Here is a 12,932-nt window from a genome sequence, read left to right as displayed (position 1 = left end):
ATCAGATCATCTGACACCTGCAGAGAGCGAGTGGGGCTCGTCCAAAGTAGTGGGCCTGCTGTTAGCCTGTTAATAATTTCATTGTTCATTTCTTGCTTCTTAATCTATTTGCTTTGCCCAACTTAGAATGTTTGATTAGAAACAAAAGCAAACAAATAAACAAAGAGTCACACGCCTGCTGACTGAAACAATGACATTTCACAACAGCCACCTCTCTTGATTAATGCAATTTTCACCGACTTGCAATGAATTGAGTAATCTGGTATTTACTAAATCTCGACCATTTTTCTTTTCTAAGCTAGAAATGGGGCACCCTCAGGGGATTGTTGTAGCTTTTATGTATTGTTGTTTTATATACTGTTTTATATATTGGCTTTTGAAGTACTGTGAATTTCCATTTTGCCAGAAATTTGTTCATTTTTCTTGGTGTTACCGCCAGTTTTCCTGGGTGACCAAAGGAGAATGAATTAAAACAGTATCTGGCCAACTGCAACCTCTAATCACTGGCAGAAAGCCTGCATTTGAATAAAGCCTATCTAGTGAGTTAGAAATTGAATGTTTGTGTCTTTCTGCTGTTACGAGGGAGGGTTTAGAGAAGTACAAAACAACCCAAATTTTCATAATGGAATCAAAAGCTCAATCAAGTAGTAGCATCTGTCAGGAAGTCAGATGCTGTAAGACATTGTGCCCACTGTGCACATTTCACTATTCTTATTATTATTAATGTCATTAATAAATAATCTTGCAGTATTTTACAGCCCTGATTCAGAATACCAAAGTATCAATATCTTAAGAGTCACTGCAGAGAAGAAAAGCACAATTGAGAATTCCCCATTGTGTGAAGGATGCACTTATCCTTGAGAAGCAAGCAAATATTTTTGCCTCTCAAATAAAGTATGTCAATAAACACATCATAAAGTACTGACCCTCAGTACTCTGGGATTCACTGAGTTGTTTCCATTGGGAGACAGAGTTGCTTGTATGAACCAGTTACGTATCTGGGACAAGTCAGTTATACTGAAAGAGTACAGACAAAATTATTTTTCTGTAAATCCAAATGGAAAAAAAAGGAATATGAAAAATGATCAGGAGTTTCTTGTTCAGAAACCCAAGCCTTCTTACCGTTCCAATCCCATGTCAAAGGAAACTGTTCTCAAGCTTATTTTGGGGCAATACTTACACTCACTTCCCCTGAGATCTGACACGTTTCTCTTCAACCATCCTAGTCCTGCATCTGTAACATGGCTCAAGGAAATCTTTACTTTTTTTGTAAATTGGACCCGTGTTGTTCAGTGTTTTGGATATCAAGTCTGATTTCTGCAGCTACCCTAAAATTAAACAATACCTAACTCCTCCCCGTCCCATTTAATATGGAAGAGTAGCTGGTAAACCAATTTGCTTCACTGAGGTTTACAATGGAATATGTATTTTTAACTCCTCAACATCCAACAGCATGTCAGCAGAGAGAAATTCCATTATGAAAATAATAGGTTCCTCAGAGTGATGAAGCTTTATTATTGACGGAAACATTTAAACCATTATAAGGTCTCAAAATCAGACTTTCAAGCCATATACCTCTATTTCTACTAGAGTACTAATACTAGCACATGATTTTTTTCCAAGTTTTAGATATGCTGGTACATCAGTGTCCACATTACACTCGTTTGCAAATTCAGTGAACCAAATTCCATTTTTTCTTCCCAAACAAAAGAACACTGGTGCATCTAAGCATTTTCTTGTGGTAACACTGCCAGCTTAAGCTGACCTGCACCCCATGACTCCCAGCCTTCCCCTGTTCCTAATACATACTGGCCCAGTACAGTTGTTCTTGGCATTGTATCCTGACCTGGATGAAGGCATGGATCCAGATTAAAAGTAAGTACTTTTCTGGATGGCTTTTCCTGTATCATTTCACCGATCTGGCTCCCCATGGTACCCCTGAGCAGTTGGTGGCTTAATGGACAGGATGGCATGGTGATGAATACAAACTGCTCAAGCCAGCACTGCCACCAAAAGAAATGTCTACTAAACTACAGCTTTTAGATACATACCAAATCCAGTTAGCAGCTTCTTACTGCCACTCTGGGAGATGTTTTCTTTAAGAGCAGACTGTCAATATCCTGTTTACTCTTCAGTTCAGAAAGGCGGGCTTTTGTTTGCTTGCTTTAGCATGAAAAACTGTGCTGCTATTGCCAAACTACAAGCAAGAGAGAGCGACACCCTGGGGTGTCAGCCAGAGGTAGGTAAGATCTGTCCAGTTTGGTCTTTCTCATGTATCTTCCTATTTTCACTTGCAGTTTACAGCCACTGCTCCTGTGTTTGGAGAAAGTCAATCTCAAATGTTGAACATTTTGCTATAGTAAGGTAGTCTCTGCAGGGATACTTACAGCTTCTGCTCTTAGTGCCTTCCAGAAATGTTTCTTTAATAACATACATTAATATTAAAGAAAGAGAAGGAAAATTGGGAGGAAGAGAAGGAGGGGTTTGTTATTTTTTCTGACCCAATTTCCATCCATCACTTCAATTACGTTCCCAGAGACAGATGAACTCTGCATCCCTTTTCCCTCCGATACCTTCTGTACAACTCCATATGGATCTTCAAAAAATCCTGTCTTGCTGCTCAACCTTCCCTCCCTGTTCTCTGTCTGCATGAGTGCCCTATTTCTATTCCTTATTTCTTGGTAATTGTATTCAAACACACTCTTTGTTCTTTGTTTGCTAACCTGCATTTTTTTCCTCTAGTCAGCTTATCTCTTTTTTAGTCCTTTTGATTAAAGTTCTCAATTCATTTAGTATCTTTCTGTTTCTCCCCAGTCCTTCTAAAGTGAAACTATAAAGCACTGCAGGGAATGCTTGTATTTACCTCCCAATTCTCTTAGCCAAGCTTTCAAGGCTGACTTGTGAGCTGTATACTAGTATATCTTAAAAGTTCCCAGTCCTATACTGAGACATTCTCTGGCAATAGCAATAGCTTTACTCTTTACACCATCATAGTCTTTTAGAATTGTGATTTGCTGCTGCTTAAGACCTTTTATGATGATCATACAAACTGAATAACCTGCACAATTAGGATTGAACATCTTTGTGCACTGGCAGCATAACTGGCAGGAGAGGTGACGGCTTGCTACACCGTGCATTTTTCAATGCACACATTATGTCATAGTTTTCTATCTACTGTCTGTCTGAGGTAGCAGGAAAATTGGAGGAGTGTTAGCCTGTAATTCTCCTACGATTTATCTTACATTTTTAAACAAAAACTAGGGGAAACAGCAAAGAAGTGTGCATCATAGTCGGCTCGGTCTGATTGGGGCTTTTATTGTTACTCTAAATGATCATTTTTCTTTTCTTCACAGGCAACAGGCTGGTTTGCAGCCTAGATGTGTTTCTACCCACCACATCAATACCAGTAAGTTCATCTTTCCATTTTCACTGAAGTTGCTTAGTAACAGAAGATGAGGGTAAAGCATGTCCAGACTGTATTGCAATGTCTTATCTTCAGGTTCATTGAAAAAGATGGACTAATGGACCACCAATGTGAAAATGTTGTTCATATCTGAATCAGTGGATCCATTTGATATTCCTCAAGGAGCTTTTAGAAGAATAGCTTTGTCATATTTCTTTTCAGCCTATATATTTTTATGTGATTGCCCTTTGACTATAGCACATCTAAGAAATAATGAAGAATTTCCTTAGATACTTGTTTCACACAGCATTCTGACCACTTTGATAAATATACAGGATGAGAATTACCATACTTTGGGCAGACACACTTTGAATCATTTTTAGTATCATTTTTAAGTGAACTTACAGCCCATTACAAGGAGAGAAATCTCAAGAATTTTAATAGTGTGGACCAGAACTTCATAAAAACACAGTCTCATGGATGGCTTCCTTCACTACTGTGATCCTGAGAATGATCTTCTCTCCCACTGTAACTGTATAACACCACTTAATAGCAGGGCTGCATTAAGGAAGTGTGCAGGTGCGATTTTCAGGTCTTCAGCTGTGATCTAGCTTTGCTGTTTTTGCAGGCAAACAGTAAAGACATAGTGCTTCCAAACTCTATTACAAGATTTCTAATTACCTTTGAAGAAAATTCTCTATTCAAAAAAAACATAAATAAATAAAAAAGCAAGCCTCAGAGAAAAGGTCAAGAGCCACCATTCTTGACCACCAGTCTACAAACTAGATTTAGGAGAGAGCCAGCTCAGGACTCTTCAGCAATGCAGTCTAAGCTGAATTTTACATCCATGGCATATCCTTCTCTTTGCTCTTGTACTAAGGAAAGCATCTCTACCTTTACATAAACTCGCTTCCTACACAAACATCTCTTTTTCTGGACTAGCTCATTGCATCCAAAGACAGCAGCAGCAGCAGCTGTCAGAGCCACAGAACTAGATACCAACAGTTTTTCTTTCCCTGTGAGGCCCACAGAAGAGGGGGAGCCAAGCCCAGGAGTGTGTTGTTCCACTGCCTTCAGCAACAGCACACTCCTGTGCACTCAACAGCAGACCCAGCAAGAGGACACGCAGAGGCACAAGGGCAGACAGAGCAGAACAAGCTATGCAAGCACTAATCTCGGCAGCCTGCTAGTGATGCTGTGTCCCCTACATAGGAAAATCTTAAATAGCTCCCTACACTATTTATAAAGCAAGCTGCAATTTGGAGCTCTTTGTGTATGTATGGTGTGGTGGCAATAAATGACTCAGCTCAAACTGTGAGCTATATGCTTTGATTGCTTTCTGATATTGCTGTATGAACAACCTTTGCTAGTTCTTGGTGATCCATACTCTTGTCATGAAAGGGTTCTCCTACTTACACTGATGTAAGAGGGCGATAGGAATAAATCCTGAATATATGCTTGTATGTATAAGATATGTATGTTACAAACAAAGGTTTTCATTTATCTGTTTGCATTGAACAAAACCCAGCACTTTTAAAATATGAGTGCTGGGTTCAGTTTTGGATATATTTCAGTTTTTAAAAAGAGAAATATTTCTGTGTATATTTGCAGAATACAGTGTGAGACTACTTCTTGGTTGTTATTTTGCTTTTTTAAAAATTACTTTTATTTTTGAATCTTAAGAGAAAATATGTTGCTGCTCCACAACACTACTTATTCAATATCCTCAAATCCCCAGGGCAGAGTTCAGTTAGACACAAGCTGGCTGAGTACAAATCATAATTATATTGAAAGGCAAGGTTTTTTTAAATTCAAGATAAAAAAAAAATGAGGTCCAAAATTCAAAGTTTGACTAATGTACGGATGGCCAGGAGGCCACAGCATTATCTTTAAATACTAAAGGATGCATTACGCAAGGCATTGCATTATGCATTTATCATCACTCTTGACCTTAGTATCTTATCAGAAAACAAACAACAAAGTTGTTATAACAAATAACTCCTATAAATCCTAACAAACGGTTAATACTTCTATTGCATGTTTCCCTCTGAATTTTTCTAAAATACTTTAGACACTATAGCCTACATATTGCAGAATGATTTTTATTTTTAAATCAGGACTGAGATTACAGAAGGGGTTTTCTTTGATAAATAGATCAGAATTCAGCCCAATGAAGAAACTGACTGATCCACCACTGAAATTTAGTCAGACCTAAAAACTACACAAAGTCAAACATCCTTCAATGCACAATGTCACTATACAAACTTTAGGAAGAGGAGTGGAAGACACTGAAAATAGGTGACAGGAAAAAGAATAAGAACATTAATATGATAAAAGAAATAACACAGGCCTATACTTTCTTCTTTGCAAAAAAAGTGTCAAAGATTCTTAAATGAATATGCACTCATAATAAGAACAGAAATGCCTGCAGGAGTTAAGCTGGCGTTACACTCAAAGCCAAAGAACAGCGCTGAAAGAATGAGCTCATGCGCTGGAAGCAGCACCTTTTCATCCTCTGCTATCCAGCACCTAAGCTGTGATCCACTGTATTGCAGGCTGCTCAACACATTTGCAAGTGTAATAAAAAGAACTGAACCAAAGAGATGGAATGAAAGAGAGAATTACATTGGGGATACTACCAGATTTTCTACTTTTTTCTCCCTATCTCCTCAAATTTAACAAGGGAGATACCCTTCTTGTTTAGTGCACTTTGTAAATAGTAGCAGCCATTATTTATTCAACATATTTGCCTTTTGTAAAGTTGGCTTCATTTTTTATTATTCACACTGATATTCTTCAATAGGGTTGTGTACAGGGGCATATCTGTTTGTATTTATTCATTAGTGTGTTGTTAATTAAATATGTGTTTCATTAAACTTGTTTAAAAGAAAAAAAAAGTTGAGAAGAATGAACATACTGAAGTACAACACCCCAAGGCTCTGAAAAAGCTTCCACAGCTGAGTTGTTAAAAGTAATGTGGGCAGCAGCAGTGTCAAAAGCATCTAATGTTTTCTGCAAAGTACCAAGTTTAAACAAAATGCATGTGCTAAAGGTGGCAGGTAAAGTTAACATGTATCTATCTACTTAGAATATTCATGCCTGTGAATCAAAGCGCTTCAGTTACTTTTCCTCTGGCTGATCCCGTGGCTGGCTTTTTGCCACATGCATTATTTTCTTAGAAGATTCCTTTACAAAGATGTACAGAGATATATCATGCATAAATGAGTATAAAGTGATCGCCTACTTTAACTACCTTTGCAGTGTGAATACTAAGGAACTGTTTTTCAGTTCAAAGCCTAGGAGCCCAAGTCCCTGCCCAATTTATTAAATGCCAGTGAATCTTCACTGTGACATCCCAATCCAGCAAACTGTATTCTGACAGATTTGGATGTTCCTGCTGGCTGCACAACAGTCACTACAGGATTTCCACAGCAACATGACCCTGAAGCATAGTAAATGCAGTGATGGAGTTGCTCAATGATAAACTTAACTTTAGGATGGGCACAAGCTAAAACTCAAGGAGCAAACGTACAAGGGGTATTTTACTACTTTTTGACCCCGTAGCCAGCTGAACTTTCACAAATAATTCTGTTGAGCTTTGCCATGCAAGCCTACATCCGCTGATCCTGCTTTCACTGGCTTACCAATCTAGTATGACAGCTGACAGTGATAAGTTTTAGTGAAAAATGAATTTGCTCTTCGAAGTGTGTGAATGCTTCTGTATTTAAACTACTGCCGAACTAAAATTGTCAACACCACCAGAACAAACTAGTGAATAGCTCAGATCAATTACAGAGGATACTCATACAAACAAGGAATTCATTGTTAGGCAAGTATCTGATCATATGAACTAGATGGAAAGGCCCATATCCCGAGATACTAGCTGCCAGCTGCAGAAAGGCTGCACTTACATTCAGGAGGAGGAGTGGGAAAACAAACAGGCAACTGGCACAGGAACAAACGCATCAAGCTGGAGTACCAGGAGTTATGACATGAACTCAGCGTATCTGAGATTGCAGGAACATTATAGCAATCTGTAGATCTTGCAGTAATGGCACATAAAATTAAATGATATGCAGGGGAAATCACCAGTTTATGCAAAACAAAAAGGATAGGCAGATGAGAAATTTTTCAGAAGGAACATTTGTCATGCATCTACCATGACTACTGCCACACAAAGATGATGATGGTGGACACAGAGAAAATGACCTGGGTGCTGGATGAAGTCAAATGCTACTGACTAGAAAAACGAGCTTGTTAGAAGGAATAATGTTGCCTTCAAGAATACAGAAATAAAAGATAAGTTTTAATAAAAGGTCTACGGCATGAGGTGAGTCTGTTGCAAAAGATTACAAAAAGACAGTTGTAAAAAATCTCAGCATATGTGAAGAATGATCTTGGAAGGATATAGTACATGATAATACATACTAGAGTGCAAGGAATGATAAACAGAGAAAAGATCAAGAGTGAGCAGAACAGACATAGTGAAGAATGGCACAGAACAAAAAGGTTTAGCGATAAACGGAGTTATGGAGCAGATGCAGAACACAAAGTGCAAGAATGTCATTCAGCTCCACTGCTACAGCTGCACTGGCAGATGGAAAAATACAAATAAGATATAAAACAATACTCTAAGATCCATAAGGTTTCTGCTCCATGGTTACACTGGTCCTAAATGTACCGATTTAGTTCTCCAGAAGAATCAGTGTTTAATCTCTAACTATTTAAATACATCATGTAGACACCATGTAGACAAGCAAATGCCTCTTACACATGAATTTTACTCTGTTTAGCTGCTTACCTCTGTCTTACTCTCATGGACCTTTGACAGCAGTAGGACTTAAGAAGAAATTCATGTGGTAAAAGTTAAAGACGATCACTGAACTAGGGATGTCTTGGGCCTTATTTGTAGCCAACTGATCCCTAAAAACAGCAGTTGTCTGAGACAGAAAACCAGCAAAACTGAAATCAAATTTAGCCATATTTAACAGCATATGGAGTGTTTTCATTCAACTGTAAGATTAAATTTTTATTATTATTTCATCAAACTTTAACTATCATCTGGAAGAAGTTACTTATTTTCATTATTTCCTTAGGATATTTAATTATTTTACAGTAAAATATTAATGTTTGATCATATATTTTCCTTCTGCTTTTCATTCTTTCTAGTTTGTGTCCTTTTAAATGATAAAATAACATAATTAAATAACTTATTCCTTTATTGTTAAAAGACTATTTCCATGATGAAATAAAATTTATTTAGCACTGTATGCTTATTATACATGAACAGACTGAAATAGAAATGCTTCCTCAAGACCTTATAATCTACTGCATGCAGAAAAAAAAAGTGCAATTTTATAATGGGCAATTGTTTAAATGACACAATCTAGGCAATTGACACAGGAAAGGTAAGAGACTGCTTAAGACATGCCGTACAATCCTGAAGTCACTTGAGTTTCTTAACTGATTTCAGTGGACCTGGTTTTCTTGGCAGCATTGATGGAAGAATTTAATGAAAAACAGAGAAGTTATTCACTAGAAAAGAAAGAAAGATCATTCTAGATATGAACTAATTATCTCAGACACAGATCAAGATGAAGAAATAAAGGTCAGATTTGGAAGAGGGATGAATAGATAAAGTGAAATAGCACAACAAAAGCTTCTAAGAATGAGAAGACAATTTGCACTGATGAACAGTACTGAGGAATCTTTGGAAAGAGGAAGAACAAAAGGAGGTAAGAACAACTGAAACGGAAACAAGACAATTTCTGAAGATCTGTAGGGGTAGCAAAGGAGACTCAGACTGGAGGAGTTCATTACATCAATACATAGGTTCCTGGGTTAGATATGAATAGAATGGAGGAAATAAAAACAAACCATTACAAATGTCAAAGTTAACATAATATTTACAGCATAGACAGTAAGGAATGACTGGATCATCCCTGTAGAGATAAAGGTAGCAGAAACAGGTAGTGAGATCAGTGATAAAGACCACAATATTTAGATAGTGACATAATAACAAGCAAATGATTCAAAGTTCAAGAAACTGTATGACAGGTCAGGAAAACAGGTAGTTATTTAGGATTCATCTGAATATGAGTATTGGCTATGTCACACATGTCACAAGAGTAAGAAGAGAGCCAGAGGCAGAGTAATTTAACTATAAACACCAGAAAGTATTCTTCCTTCATTACCATCCTAGCAGATGTCTCCCTGCAAGCTGACTATGACGGCCTATCAAGACATGAACTATCTGCCTATGAAACGAATTATGGGTTTCTTAGATTATTTTTGGACTCTACATGGCTGTGCTACAGATAACAGAGAGAGAGAGAGATATTAATTCCTACATGAAGTAACTACTGGTAGTGAAATAATCTGCACAATAAATAACCTCAATTAATATTATGCAGCTTTTGTAGGACTACAAATAACTATAGGACTTAAGTATCCCAGTTATAGAACAGGGTGCCATAGTAGTAGTCTAAGGACCAATATAGAACTGAAGCCTAAAATCTTTTCCAAAAATTAAACACAATAGTAATGCATCTTAATCTCACTACAGCAATGCAGATAATCTACCACTGCTAAACCAATCTTTGAAAGCACTTATTTTCCTGCAATTCATTCTCTTATTATCATGCCTGATATAAAATGAAAATAAAAATTATTTTGATAACAATATTATGAAGAATATTTATAATTATTCTATTTAGTTGTTTCTAAAAATCCAGGAAGTGGTAATATAACGTTAGAATGTATCATTCTTTAGTTATTAGAAGTGAAACCAGAAGGACGAGAAATAGTCTAGATCTGCCACAGCCTCCTAACAGAATACTACATGAATATCCAAAAGTTTAATCCTGTAGAGAAGAGAAGAGGTCATCTAAATTCTATTCTGCTTCTGACATGAAACACAAGGCAAATACTAACACTGTGGCTTTCCTCACTATCAAACCTCTTCATTCAGTTCCCACGCATGAATGACCAGTCACACTCTAGTACCAGCTCCTTACTAGTTTCATTCCAGGGCAGAGCTCCATACCTTCAGCATATTCTGCTGAAATCACTGAGCATTGAACTTCCTGAACAAACCAAAGAACATGGAAATTTTGGTACATAATGATCCCTGCAACCACACACATAAGAGCGTACACACTTCATTCATGCAATTACATTGAGATACTCCTAGTGCGACATGTTAAAACAATAAAATTATTTGAATGCTACCTCTGCTGAGTATCATATAATTTATATCTTCATTTCAGTTTTGAGTGAAAATCTCTCTCTTCAGTGCTACATATATTAAATAAAAATCATTATTTGCATTCAATCCCCGCTAGTAAAGATAATGTTATTCCAGTTTTTATAATGAAGTTAAGTGCTTCAAAAAGTACTTCATGTAGCAGCAGCATCTGTGTGTAAGATGAAGTGTCCATATCCACCACTTCAGAAAGTGTTCTCCTTTCTATGGATACCCATTGACATATGCCCTGCATAAAAGACCCTTTCTCATTTCATGGAAACTGAGCATGATGCTTAGTGAAAAACTGTTCACCACCCATCTTAACTCACAAAAACATATCTAATGTTTGAGTACAAAGAAGAACGACAACTGCACTAAAGTGATTTCAGTGCATCCAGTGTTCATAAAGAAATGACAATTTCAAGCTGTCACGCTATTGAAGAATTCTGAAATTGCTGTTGATGCACCATGTAACTAGTGAACAGGTGCTAGAAATGATTGGAGCGCAGTTCATATTAAATAGAGACCTTTGGAAAAGAAAAATACATTCTGCCAGGCAAATTTGGAAAGGTTCAGCTGATAACACATATTTATGAACAGTGGCAAGCAATGGCAAAAGAACAGGAGGTAGAAAGAAAAAATAAATCTTGGATGAACACAGTGATATCACAGCAAAAAAAGCAGACCGTCTCTCCATTGAGAGATTATAGCCATACACTGTGCAGGACGGTCAAACCTTTAATAATAACAATGACGCAGCATGAAAAAGATTTCCCTCTTGAAAAGAAAAATCAGCCACTGTATTTAATAAGAAACCTGTTTTCCTAACATTATCGGTATCTGAAGGACAATCTAGGTGCTTTGAGACACCCCACGGTCGTTATCTCAGGGAAGGTTAAATGGAGGTACCAACTCTTCAGCAGCTTCCTTCTTTTTACTAAGCTCAACAGTTTAACACATTCAACTACAGATCCAAAACAAAGATAGCCAAAGGTATGTAGAAAATTGTTTCAGTTGAGTGCAAAACAGTGGGATGCATTTGTCAGGTTTTAAGTCAGAACTAAGTCCCTTCCAAAGAAACCAGACAGTTCAATGCCCCTTTTGTACCTCCCAGTCTGTACAGCTTCTACCGACCATTTGGCCAGCCTGCCTTTGTGAGAGTTACTGCAGTTGGTGATGGGGGCGTGTGATAGGATTTGTGAAGGATCAACAGAGGAAAGGTATTAACAGCTAGAGACAAAAATCATGCAAGCTCATTTTACTGTTGGGAGTAGATATCAAGCACCTGCCATTCTGTTATCTCCTCCTAGACTCCTACAAGGTGCTCAGTAACCTGGCATGTTTGTGCTGTACATGCTAACCTCAACAAAAATTTTACAGAGCGCTAAAACATTCTGCATAAGATTTGGGTGCCACAATTGTGCCACTTTGATGTATGGGTTTACATCAGGCAACCAGGATAGAAAAATAGCTACAAGGGGAAATAAAGAAAAAAAGAAAAAAGAAAAAAGAAAAAAGAAATTTAAAAAAAGGTAATTTTCTATGTCTTCCTTTGCTGTTCTGATTCAATGTGTTGAACTGTGTCTGACTGGAAGATTGCAGGAGCCAGCACATGGCTGGGTACAACAGGTAGTACCCACTCACTAATTTTGTCATGTATACACATTTGTAAAAAACAAAAACAAATTACCCCATCCACCTGTCATACACACTGTGAGCTAGACTGTGCTCTACAGCCGATGGGAGGGCATAAATTCCACCTTGACCCTTGGTCAGCAGAAATATTTTACTCCTATAGTTATTCCAGACTGGACAATAGCTGCAAAAAAGACTTTAATCCTTTCTGAAATCCCCTGACAACATTTGCCTTCATGATCCTTTGTTTTATTTAATTTCAGATAGTGAATGTTGCATAAACAAGCTATTTTCAAATACAGAATTGCTCAGCTTTATTTCAGTGGCTAAATCCTTGATCCTGTACTCTGGGATGGAAGAAGGTAGAGAATGATCTGATAAGAACTTATCAGCTTATGTATTTCAGTCAACTGCCATAAAATAAATCTTATTTTGCATAACTTCTATTCTTCCAGCCTTTTATAAATGCAAATAAAACATCAGCATTTGGTAAACAAAAGCAGATCGAAAAATAAACCCTTGGGAAAACCAGGTAACTGCATTGCCAGCTGCTTCTCTATGCCTGATTATATTCCCCTTTCAGACAGCCACAGTGGATAGCATTTTTCCAGGCCTATCTAGGACATGTGGGTTTGATTTCAAGAACAA

The 12,932-nt window shown here is 37.4% G+C and overlaps 1 long non-coding RNA gene across 1 annotated transcript in view; it reads left to right on the top strand.

The window, feature by feature from the left end:
- The window catches only part of LOC309882944, a 96,453-nt gene that overhangs the window by 45,914 nt on the left and 37,607 nt on the right, over positions 1–12,932 (top strand). Inside the window, exon 2 of the long non-coding RNA XR_014318385.1 lies at positions 3,354–3,406. This is a non-coding gene — a long non-coding RNA (uncharacterized lncRNA). The remainder of the gene's footprint in view (positions 1–3,353; positions 3,407–12,932) is intronic.

The sequence above is a fragment of the Aythya marila genome (assembly GCF_965140915.1).
Source record: "Aythya marila genome assembly, chromosome: 13".
In the NCBI taxonomy this organism is placed as follows: domain Eukaryota; kingdom Metazoa; phylum Chordata; class Aves; order Anseriformes; family Anatidae; genus Aythya; species Aythya marila.
The sequence above is the reverse complement of the archived record's forward strand: the minus strand, read 5'-3'. Positions and strand labels throughout refer to the sequence as shown.